Source organism: Antedon mediterranea, chromosome 8 (genome assembly GCF_964355755.1).
Source record: "Antedon mediterranea chromosome 8, ecAntMedi1.1, whole genome shotgun sequence".
NCBI lineage: Eukaryota > Metazoa > Echinodermata > Crinoidea > Comatulida > Antedonidae > Antedon > Antedon mediterranea.
In genome coordinates, this window is record NC_092677.1 from 16,881,461 (window position 1) to 16,893,009 (window position 11,549).

Genomic DNA, 11,549 nt, shown 5'->3' on the forward strand with positions numbered 1-11,549 from the left:
AAAGCCTTTTTCTGCGTTTTAAAATGTTGCCAGAAAGAATGAAAGAAATAAAGAAACGTCAGAAAAACAACTTGTATGCAGCTTGAATACCATGATAAGCCCACCTAAAGTGCACTGTAACCACATAGTGTTATATTTAATGAGAGGCTGCTTCTTGTTCACTTTGGCATATTTGTCAATTGTTGTTCCCTTTTTATTATTATTATTATTCTGGTTTATTAAAACAAAGACATGGCAGTACAAAACTGAATTGCGTCCAGTAACATTAACATAAATAAAAAATATATCAAAACCGAGCAAAATTTACACAAACATCCAATATAAATATATATATATATATATATACAAAAATGCATTAAAAAAATAAAGAATATACAATTACAAATTTACAAAGATATATATCAAAAACGAGCAAAATTTACACAACCATCCAATATAAAAATATATATATATACATAAATGCATTTAAAAAAAAAGAATATACAATTCTTATAATGAGTTCTACTGTAAAAAAGTCTATGTAGAATTTTAATTCACCGCCATCAAAGCGAGTTTTGTTTGTCGTTCGTTAAGTTTTATTAATGACAATAGATTTGTATTTCGAGCAGTACAAGAACCGATTGAGTACATCACGCCAATAAAGAAAATAGAGACATCGACTGTAGCGTATACTTTATGACCAGATTGGTTTGTATGTTAGTGTCTAATTAAAAATCTTTCAAACATCAATTAATATTGATTATTTAATAAATGTTTATGATTCTTATTTATTAGCTTTGATTGACAGGTCAATACGTCGGTATATTGATGAAATTTGATATAATGCGTGATAAGTTTAAATCAATGTCAACAATGAACTAATTGCTTAATGTCTTCAGTTATGTAACTACTATACATTTTAATTAAGATAAAAATTTATAAAAAATAAATTTTATAGTACAGTAACCCTAAGTAAATAAATATTTATACAACTAACCATTATCTAGGTTTAACCGGATGTAATAATGAGAAAACATTTTTAAAATTTGGGTCAAAATTAGTGAAATATGACATAGAGCGTAATATTCGAAATTAAGTAATTTTAGTTGTTATATATTAGCAGCCTCTGTACATGCTCACACACCCCTGTACTTACTCACAAACCTCTAAACATGCGCAAAGCCCGCTGCACTTGCTCACAAACCTCTGCAATGCTCACAAACCTCTCTGCACATGCTCACAAAATTGTGCACATGCTCACAAACCTCTGCACATGCTCACAAACCTCTGCACTTGCTTACAAGCTTCACAAGCCTGTTTTCAAACCATAATTATTAATCAATTAATCTCAACATTTTAAACAGCAACAAGTTTGTATGTAAAAAAAGTCTTGTTTCATTTTCACATCTTCAAATATTTTGCATTTTTTAAATTAAAATATTGTTTTTCTTATGCTGTCAGTCACAGTCCGGTTTAGTATTTTCTTTCCAAACTTTATATTGATTTTACCTCTTCAAAGAATATAATTTTCTCCCATCATTAATCCGACTTCAATCCCACCGTGTTATTCCAAATCATATATCCCTAAGTCAATTCAGTTTTCAACAACACCGTTACTAGATAATTTGGTTCTGTTTAAGTAATTTTTATATAATGTATTTTTATTATTATGTATAATGTTTTTTGTGCAATTTTGTATAATGTGTATTACGTTCTTATATTTATTCGTTCTTTTTAAATATTGTACAAAAAAAGGAATTTCCGATGTCTTATTGGACCTAATAAATGCTGTGAGAGCAGCGCATTATTATTATTATTATTATTGTTATTATTATTATTTCTTTTTATTGTTGTGCGCATAGAGACATCGTTTATTTGCGCTATATAAATCTATCTATTATTATTATTATCTATTATTATTATTACATGAAAATATAAAGAGTGGATAGAACGATCTGAATTAGAGAATGTGTTATCGTGATATAGCTAAAATTAGTAGTTTGTTCAAACTGGAGGGATCATTATCTCAATAGTTTTTAATTCACACAATAATATCTATTCTTGTTCTTCGTGGATTCAATTTCTTGCAAAGTAGCTCCTTCATAGATCTTCGAAATTCAGTAAGATGAAACCAATAAACAATTGGATTTATAAATGAATTTACAACTAAAACAATATATGTTATTGGCAAAACAAATTGGATAACTTCTGGAATATCTGAGCAGTTCATAAAAAGTCCAGAGAAAAAAACAAAAGTAACACACATGTTTGGTCCCCATGTGAGCACATACACTGAAATAATAATAGCAAATGTTTTAAACAATTTTTTAAACTCTTCAATAACATTGATGCTTAAGTTTACAGTAGGCCTAGTATGATTTTGTTTTAGTTTTATGTAGATATTGATGTACAGCAAAATAGTAGCTAACAATATAACCGAGAGAACTGAAGAAAACAACAAAAGGATACTATCTCTATCAACAATATATACAGTCAATATCCAGATAGATGGTAGTATTGCGATTGCGAATGCTACAAAAATGTAACGCTTGAGAGTTACAATAACATTGTATCGTAGAGGTGCCCATACCAAAGCAATGGAACGATCAACAGCTATTGCAGCAATTGTCAATGCTGAAGACATAAACAGGCTGTTAGTACTATAAGCAGTCAATAGAATAATTGGAGAATTATTGGCACTAAAAGCCAGTGATCCAGGCATTATTAATAAACTTGATGTTGCGTCAAAAATCGCTAGTAGGCCGATGAAGAGATTATGTATTTTACGTAATTTTTCATTAGTTGCGTATAAAATAATTACAAGTAGATTTCCAATAAAGCTAAATGGACATACACAGTATAGCACCAGTCTTGCCTTATTCACGCTATCTTTATTCAAAATGCTGCCATACCAATCAGTAGCACTAGTACAATTTTCCATTTGATAGACTATTAATTTCTTTAGCTTCAAGTTTTCCTTTCTCTAATACTATTAGTCGTTCTTCTGTAGCCAGCAATGTAGTAAAGTGCTCTAATATTTTTCTTAATTTAGCTCGCTAACTTGAGGTTTAGTTTGATTGACAGTTGATGGATGCTAATAATGTATTGATTTGATATGTGATATTAAGTGTAATATGCTAATTAACAAAACGTATTTTTATATATTAGCAAAAATCAATTAAATATTAAATAGTCTCTGAAATTGTATACACATTTTGATTTTACTTTAAAACTAATCATGCCTTTTAAAAGGTCTGTGACCTCCTCAATAAGTGTTGCAGCCATTGGGAACATACTTGCAGTGGGCTTATAGTTTGACAATAATACAAAAAAATGTTGTCACCAGAGCAATTGAATGATCAATAGCTATTGCAAATGCTGAATATATTAGCAGGCTGTAAATACTACAAGCAGTTGCAAAAACAATTGGAGAATCTACATTATTCAGATTAAGTGATCCTGGCATAATCATTATGGTTGATGTTGAGTCGAAAATTGTTAATAAGCCGATGAAGAGATTCTGTATATTTAATAGTCTAATAATAATTACAAGTAGGTTCCTAATGAAACAAAATGAACAAAACAACCTTATTGATATTGTCATCTTTATTACCACAACTATACGAATTTGCAATACCAGTAACATTTTCCTTTTGTTACCAAATGCTGGGGTATACCAATTATTCTGTAGTTTTTAATAGATTTGACACAGATAAAATATAATTCATTTATATAATAAAGAATTACCATATATAAGATTGGGAGCGTGAGTATCAAAACTGACGTGATCCTGTAGCGCTTTAGTCATGACAAGGGCGTGATAACGAAGCGGCGCCCATAGTACTAGCACATTTGAACGATCAATTGCCACAGCAGAAATTGTTAATGTAGCTGATAGGAATAGTCCATTATTAATGTATGACATTATGTATTATTAAATAAAAACATTAATGAGCTCGGTATTATTAGTATAATTATTGTCATGTCAATCATCGCTTATAGCCCAATGAAGATGTTTTGTTTTTTTCTTTATCTTGGAGATCTGGAACGTAAAATGATCACACGTAGGAAAGTAAACGCACTTAATATTAACATCAATCTCAGTGTTTCCATTTATTCTTCATTGATTTCAGAAAACCAATAACTGAAACTACTGCAGTTGATTCTTATTTTGTCTTCTATTATTTTTATGTTTTTTATTTCAAAACTAAATTATCAATCGATCTTAACATTTTTACAGCACACACAAAGTATTTGTAATAAATAATAATATATAATAATAACAACTTTACATAATAACGGATGCAAATAATATGCAAATAGACACACTAATTGTCATTTTTGTACAATAAAAACAATTGTAAAATATAGATATAGTCTGTGAGATGAAACCAGTAAACAATTGGATTTACAAAAGCATTTAAAATAACAAATATATAAGTAATTGGCATAATTAACTGCATCACTTTTTCTATAACTTCGGAGCAGTGATGAAATAATGATAAAAAAAGATATCAAGATACATATATTTGGTCCCCATGAAAAGACAAAAATTGCAATAATGGTGATGATATTATTTTTGAAAAATTTGTTAAATTCTTTAATTTCATTACCGGTACTATAATATAGTATTTCTGAAAAAACGTACACACATTATTATGTGTGTACGTTTGAACAATTTTGGCGAAGCTTCTTGTAGATGTTGATGTACATAAATATTTTACAAATCATTATTAGAAACGTTGTAAAAGAAATAATAAAAAAAGATAAATCCATTTCTGCTGCAAAAAAAACTACTGCAGAAACAGAAACAGGGCCTTTGTGGCATTTTTTAAATATTATCACTACTAAATTTATATTCTATTCGCATCTATTGAATATCAATTTAGAACATGTAAAAAACATCCTAATTGATAAAAAAAAAAGCAATGACTTTTCTATTTGTAATATTGTTTTTAATATATAATGCATACTGTCATAATTTGTGGGTTGTGTCGATCATGGTATCTGTGATAGTGTTATTAAGTCCTTTTAAAGCCCTTGTTCACAATAATTTTGAGGCTTAATTAAAATTATCAAAACCATTTTGATTTTCTTCTGCAATGGAACATGTCAATTTTAAATCAAATGTGTTTTGTACATTGTACACTTTTAAGAGAGGTGAATACAATTGGAATTTGAATATAATAAATAAGAATAATCATAAATAATACATCTTAACAGAACCAACTAGGTGTTTAGCAGAACCAACTAGGTGTTTAGCAGAACCAACTAGGTGTTTAGCAGAACCAACTAGGTGTTTAGCAGAACCAACTAGGTGTTTAGCAGAACCAACTAGGTGTTTAGCAGAACCAACTAGGTGTTTAGCAGAACCAACTAAGTGTTTAGCAGAACCAACTACGTATTAAGCACTTTGGTATTACCTTGCCTTTTGTTTTCGCAGAAAGTTAAATAAATAAATAAAATCTTATATTTTTGTTGATGTATTTTGCAAACTGATTATTTGGACTTATTTTTTGACTTATTTAAGAATAAAGATCTTTGCTTCTGTACAGTGAATGAAGGCTCCCGTTAAAAAGCGAATTCACGAAATTATATTTATATAAAGCATACTACCTGTCAAATCAATTTTTATGCATATAAATAATTATTTCCTGCCCATAATACACAACGTTTAATGAGCAAACAAATCATCCTGGCCAAAACAGAAACATATGGAAACAAATCGTAGAAAGCGTAATGTCGGAATGACCGACAACGTTTCAGGAGAAAGAGAGAGGTGTATAGGAATTACCCATGTAGAGTATATTTAATTTGTCTCCTTGTTAAGTAGAACATGCACAGTAATTCATGAAATACTCTCTCATAAACATTCATTATTTGTAAATTAAGTGGTCTGTTAAAAACTAAGAACTGATTGATTGTTCAGTGAGCACAGCTGGATATGCCCACCTGTAATAAACATAGCCTCCTTGACGAAGGTAATACACTGTTAAATACCATCCAATCCAGTCACACTACCATTCAATCCATTCACACTATCATTCATTCCAGTCAGATCAGACTGCCATCCAATACAGTAGGCCTAACACTACTATTCAATCCAGTCAGATGAGACTACCGTCCAATCCAGTAACAACACTACCATCCAATTCAGTAACACTATACCATCAAATCTAGTCACACTACCATCCAATCCAGTAACACTACCATCCAATCCAGTCACAGTACTACCATCCAATCCAGAGGTTTTCGGAACTATAGATAGATGCCATGTGTTGGGTATGGCCAGATGAAAGAAGCTATAGTGATAGCATGGTTATATCTGAAATAAGAAAGAATGAAATCTATATTAAACATCTTTCTGATATGAAGATTTGGGGGCATGAGTTACAGGTTAATGCTAGTTTTGGACAATAATTACAAGAAAAAAAATTATCCTACCATAAGGGAAAAAAAATGGGAAAAAAGCGTAAGAAAGAGTAATGCACTTTTACTTTTGTTTAAAACACATTCAGCGCCGTGCTAATTTACTTTTTATTAGAGGTCACCATTGCCATTGTCGTTGCTGTCTGTAAATTTCTAAGAGTTGCGAAATGAATTGCCTATTTTCACCTGAAACGCATTTTGGTCCCTGGATGTAACATGATATTGACGCGTGTATCGCGTACCGTACCCATACTCGAGGCACGATCGATTCGTACAAAGGACACCGCCATACAACCGCGTAGGCCTACCCATTGTTTAGATCGCTGGCAGTCAGCAAGCATAAATAAAAGTGTATATACGTCAAAATTGGCACGGCGTGGTTACCTACAGATCATCATTATAGAGGATAATAATGTTAATAATAATATAGTATTAGTAGACAAGTTCTATTTCCTCTGAAATATGGTGCAAGAAGCATTTTTGGGTAGAAGCTGGGATCCACTTGATTTAGGATATTTCAACCTCGCTGATTACGAAAATGGCGGATCCTACGCGAAATTCGGCCATCTAAGCCCTTAATTTGCATAATTAAAAATGGCGGCCATTTTTTATAATTACCCTATATCTCGAGAACCACTAGTCAATTAATTTTGGTGTCAAAATGTTTTAAATATATGATTTTATATTCACTTTAATGACACATTTTGTCAAAAAATGGATGCAAGTCTTATTTCTGAGATTTTGACCTTTGACCTTGATTTATCGTATCTCGGTAACCAATAATCGGAGAGACACGAAATAGGGCTCAAATTGGTTCAATATATATTGCCCTATGGCCCTAATACAAAAAAAAAAAAAAAAATAACTATAACTTAAGATAATGGTTTCTTCTTTCAAAAGCAAAGTAGACGTATTTTCCTAAATTATAAGTAAAATTTGTGTTGGAAAGTAATACACATAGCTTATTAATAGAAGGAAAAACATTAATCAAATATAATAATAACTCTGAAAATGTTGGTCTTATGACATTTTTTTTATTTTTAAATTGTTTAAAACATGTGTTTCTATCCAGTCTAATGGCACATTTTGTACAAGAATGGCCGATAGTATGGTTATTGACCTTTGAACTACAGCATATGCCTACTGCATAATAAATATAATATAATTGCATAATTATGAAATTATTTATACACAATAATAATTAGTAAAATTATAAAATTCACTGTCATCAAATATGATGTGTTATGATTTATATAGATTTAAAAAGATTGAACACGCAAGTTACATTTGGAAATTACCTGCCATCAATATGATGGAGTATGATTATAGATTTTTTTTAATGTGAACATGTCAGCTACATTTGGAAATTACCTGCCATCAATATGATGGATTATGATAATAGATTTAAAAAAGAATTTGAACATGTAAGCTACATTTGGAAATTACCTGCCATCAATATGATGGATTATGATAATAGATTTAAAAAAGAATTTGAACATGTCAGCTATATTTGGAAATTACCTGCCATCAATATGATGGATTATGATAATAGATTTAAAAAAGAATTTGAACATGTCAGCTACATTTGGAAATTACCTGCCATCAATATGATGGATTATGATAATAGATTTAAAAAAGAATTTGAACATGTCAGCTACATTTGGAAATTTGGAAATACCTGCCATCAATATGATGGATTATGATTATAGATTTTAAAAAAAAATGTGAACACGTAAGCTACATTTGAAAATCACCTGCCATCAATATGATGGATTATGATTATAGATTTAAAAAAGAATTTGAACACGTAAGCTACATTTGAAAATTACCTGCCATCAATATGATGGATTATGATTGTATAGGTTTAAAAGAAAATGTGAACACTTAAGCTATATGTGGAATGAACATGTTAAGGGCCGGCATCAGTCTTAATCATTCATGCAAAGGTTTCAGTCATCTTTAGCGTTGCATAAAGCTGCACATGGTAGTTTTGTCTTCTTGCACCTAAATCTATTGGTTATGTATCGTGTCTTGCATCCACAATAAATCATCTCTAACGAAGCAGTAGGAATAGCTTCATTTTTCAGAAGCACTGGTTGAAGTTTACCATTAGATAGCTCCCAACTGAAATCTGTTGGTGATGGCAAATGCTGGATTGGCGATACAGCTTTTTTCCATACGAGTGCTTGGGAGTCTGATCTTTTTATATGCTGGTGCACTGCATCGCTTGTTGGAGGTAATGCCTCTGAAGATGACGTTCTTTGTGACGTCACAGGTCTTTTAAAATAAAATCATAAAATTCACTTTTTGGCTCAGATATATAAGGTTTTCGTATGTTTTTCAGCTTTTCCTATCCTCTTGAAACCATTCTAAGACGTTCTATGCGAAAACATGTCAAAATGTGGGCTGCAACATACATTTCTGGAGAAATTTAGATAATTACCTGATTTTTCACTACGAAAGTAATTGAGAGTGTCCGTTAAAACCCAGTCGTGTGCAGCGACCGTTTATTTAAGATGGCCGTATTTCAGTAGCTGGAATCCCATCTGCAAAATCTGCAAATAATTCATACCTAGCATGCCATCCATCAAGCTACAAACAACATTTATAAAATGATAATTATTATTGATATTTTACTAAACATATATTAATATTTTTAATTAAGGCCGTTAATGTTTGTCATTAAAATGGTTATGTGTAGCCGTGCATATCCATCCGGATTTGATATTAGGGACAATTCTGACCATCAGATTAAGAAAGAAGTGTAGTCATTGGACTGGTTAAGACGCGACAAGATTAATCATCCGATCTGTCTCATGTGATTGGTCATGTGCGTTTAACAAAGCAAATTAAAAGGCTGAAATGTGAATCTACTAACAGTCTGTTAAATAATGTCTATTTTGCTGTTAAATAATGTCTATTTTGTTTTAAAGTTCAATTCATAGTCAAATGAAACAAACATGGCACAAACGATTTTGGATGCATTCAAAAACAATTTAATTCAATATGTCATCAAATTTGAAATTCAATAAATATTAATATAATTTTAAACAATGAAGAGGAATTTAGTACATAACTCCTGTCGTGTCATTTTCTTATAAGGAGAATATTAAATGATTACTACAGTATTATACGCTACAAGGCCTTATTCAATTTCATATAGCTAGTGATGGAAACCTCGTAGTCTTATTTACATAATTTTAGGTTTAGGGCCAAAAGTACCAACATTTATCAGAAGAAGTTTGCCGAAAAATGGATGTTCTAAATTTGCAAAATCTGACCTACGACCGACGTCAAGGACTTTATTTTACAATAAATAAGTGCTTTTTGTAATTTTCTGATTTGTTCCATTGTTTTCGGCTAAATTGATTAAATGTTTCAATTGCTATTTATTTTTGTTGAATTCTGTTCAATGCTATTGCATGTACAGTATTTAGTTTGGGAGAAATAAAGAGCATTGTGTAGGAGTGCACTAACATACCGCGTTTGAATAGCTTTTCTAATTACTGCAATACTCTATATTATATATATTGCTACTACTACCGTTAGTTTCCCATCAACAAAAAACTTTCAACAATTAAAGAGTGCACTTGTCTGCATAACTCTTTTGAATGTTTTCACTGCAACAATATGTTTAACCATGTAAATCGTGTAAATAATTATAATATATGGAAACGATATTTCAACTGATACGATTAATACTGTGATGTAGCAAACTTTTAACGTTGTTGGTGTTTAGTAGCCTACCTGTTATTCAAATAAAATCTGTACATAATAAATTGTAATTGTCAAAAGCAAAAAACTCACGTTTACAATGCTATTCCGCTTCGAGAATATAGATCGACAGAGTGCATCTTCCGTTCTGTCCAATTCAAAATGGCGGTTTCCAGGCCTACTATTGAAAAATTTTTAAAGAAATATTTTTAAAATATATTTTGCAATTTGAATAATCATTTGAACTAGGTCTACTTCTTTATCTCGCACAATGGATTGGTAGTGGGAATAATAAAACACAGTTCGTTACATAGCTTCCATAGTTTTAAAAAAAGAAAATAATTACATACATTTCTCTACGATTTGCATTTGGGCGTATCGTAAAGGTCAATTTACAAAGATGAGCGGTAACAGTAGCGGAAAACTGCGTAGCTTGTCCCGATTGTAAACGGGACATGTCCGCTCCGCGTTCTGTAAATGGTCATAAGGAATAACATAGGTAGACTCTATACTTGTATTACTGTTACCGCTCGTCTGTGTAAATTGGCTTTAATAGTATTGAAGGCGGACAAATAGGTAGAGGCCTATTGTATTGAATACTGTAGGCCTACTCATTGTAATGTTCTTGTTTTATTTTGTTATACCATAAAACTGCGCAAACCCGTGTCCAAATATTGCGGTTAATTGGCATTGGCCAATTTTACACAATGATAAAACAATTCAAACCTTACACTGAGTACACCTGTACAAAGTACACATTATACACCAATAATGTACATTATAATGTACGTACCGTAGAATATATATATATATATATATATATATATATATATATATATATATAGTTACGCAGAGTACTTCTGTACAAGTGCACATTATAGCAAATTTGGGAAACTAAATTATAGTTTATACACAATACCATCTGGAGTAACCCGGACTCCACTACAAGGACATTGAATCCCGAAATAGCCAAATAACAATTAAGAATTAAATTATTTAAGGTGTGTAGATCACAGTAGTAGCATAAATATATAATACATAAATAAGCAATAATTACTAAGGTATTTTGTTATTGAGAGTAAGGTACCACGGCAGTGGCTGGTATTAAATATATAATAAATGTTAACCGATGTATTACTGTACTTATATGGTGTTGTGTATAAAACATTTCATAAATGTAGATTATGTTGTACGAACCGTAGATAAATATAGCAGCCAATACACACAATATCTGATCTGTTAAGCCTATACAGTGTCGGCTACTAGCAATGAAGATATGCGATCAAGCCTACGCACAGCATTTAAGCGTCCCCAAATTCACCTTTATGTAAATTTGTCACGTCACAGCATTATTCAAAATCAATTGAGTATGTCCAACATCACCTTTATGGAAATTAGTCACGTCATAATATTACAACAATGCATAC

At 31.0% G+C, this 11,549-nt stretch overlaps 1 long non-coding RNA gene across 1 annotated transcript; it reads right to left on the minus strand.

Moving 5' to 3' along the window:
• Positions 1–5,679: 5,679 nt before the first annotated feature.
• Positions 5,680–11,385, minus strand: LOC140057333 (uncharacterized). The gene is made up of 4 exons (XR_011846914.1): positions 11,320–11,385; positions 10,216–10,300; positions 8,852–9,000; positions 5,680–6,304 (listed from the first exon to the last, which is right to left on the minus strand). It is a non-coding gene; the product is annotated as an uncharacterized lncRNA (long non-coding RNA).
• Between the last annotated feature and the right edge of the window lie 164 nt (positions 11,386–11,549).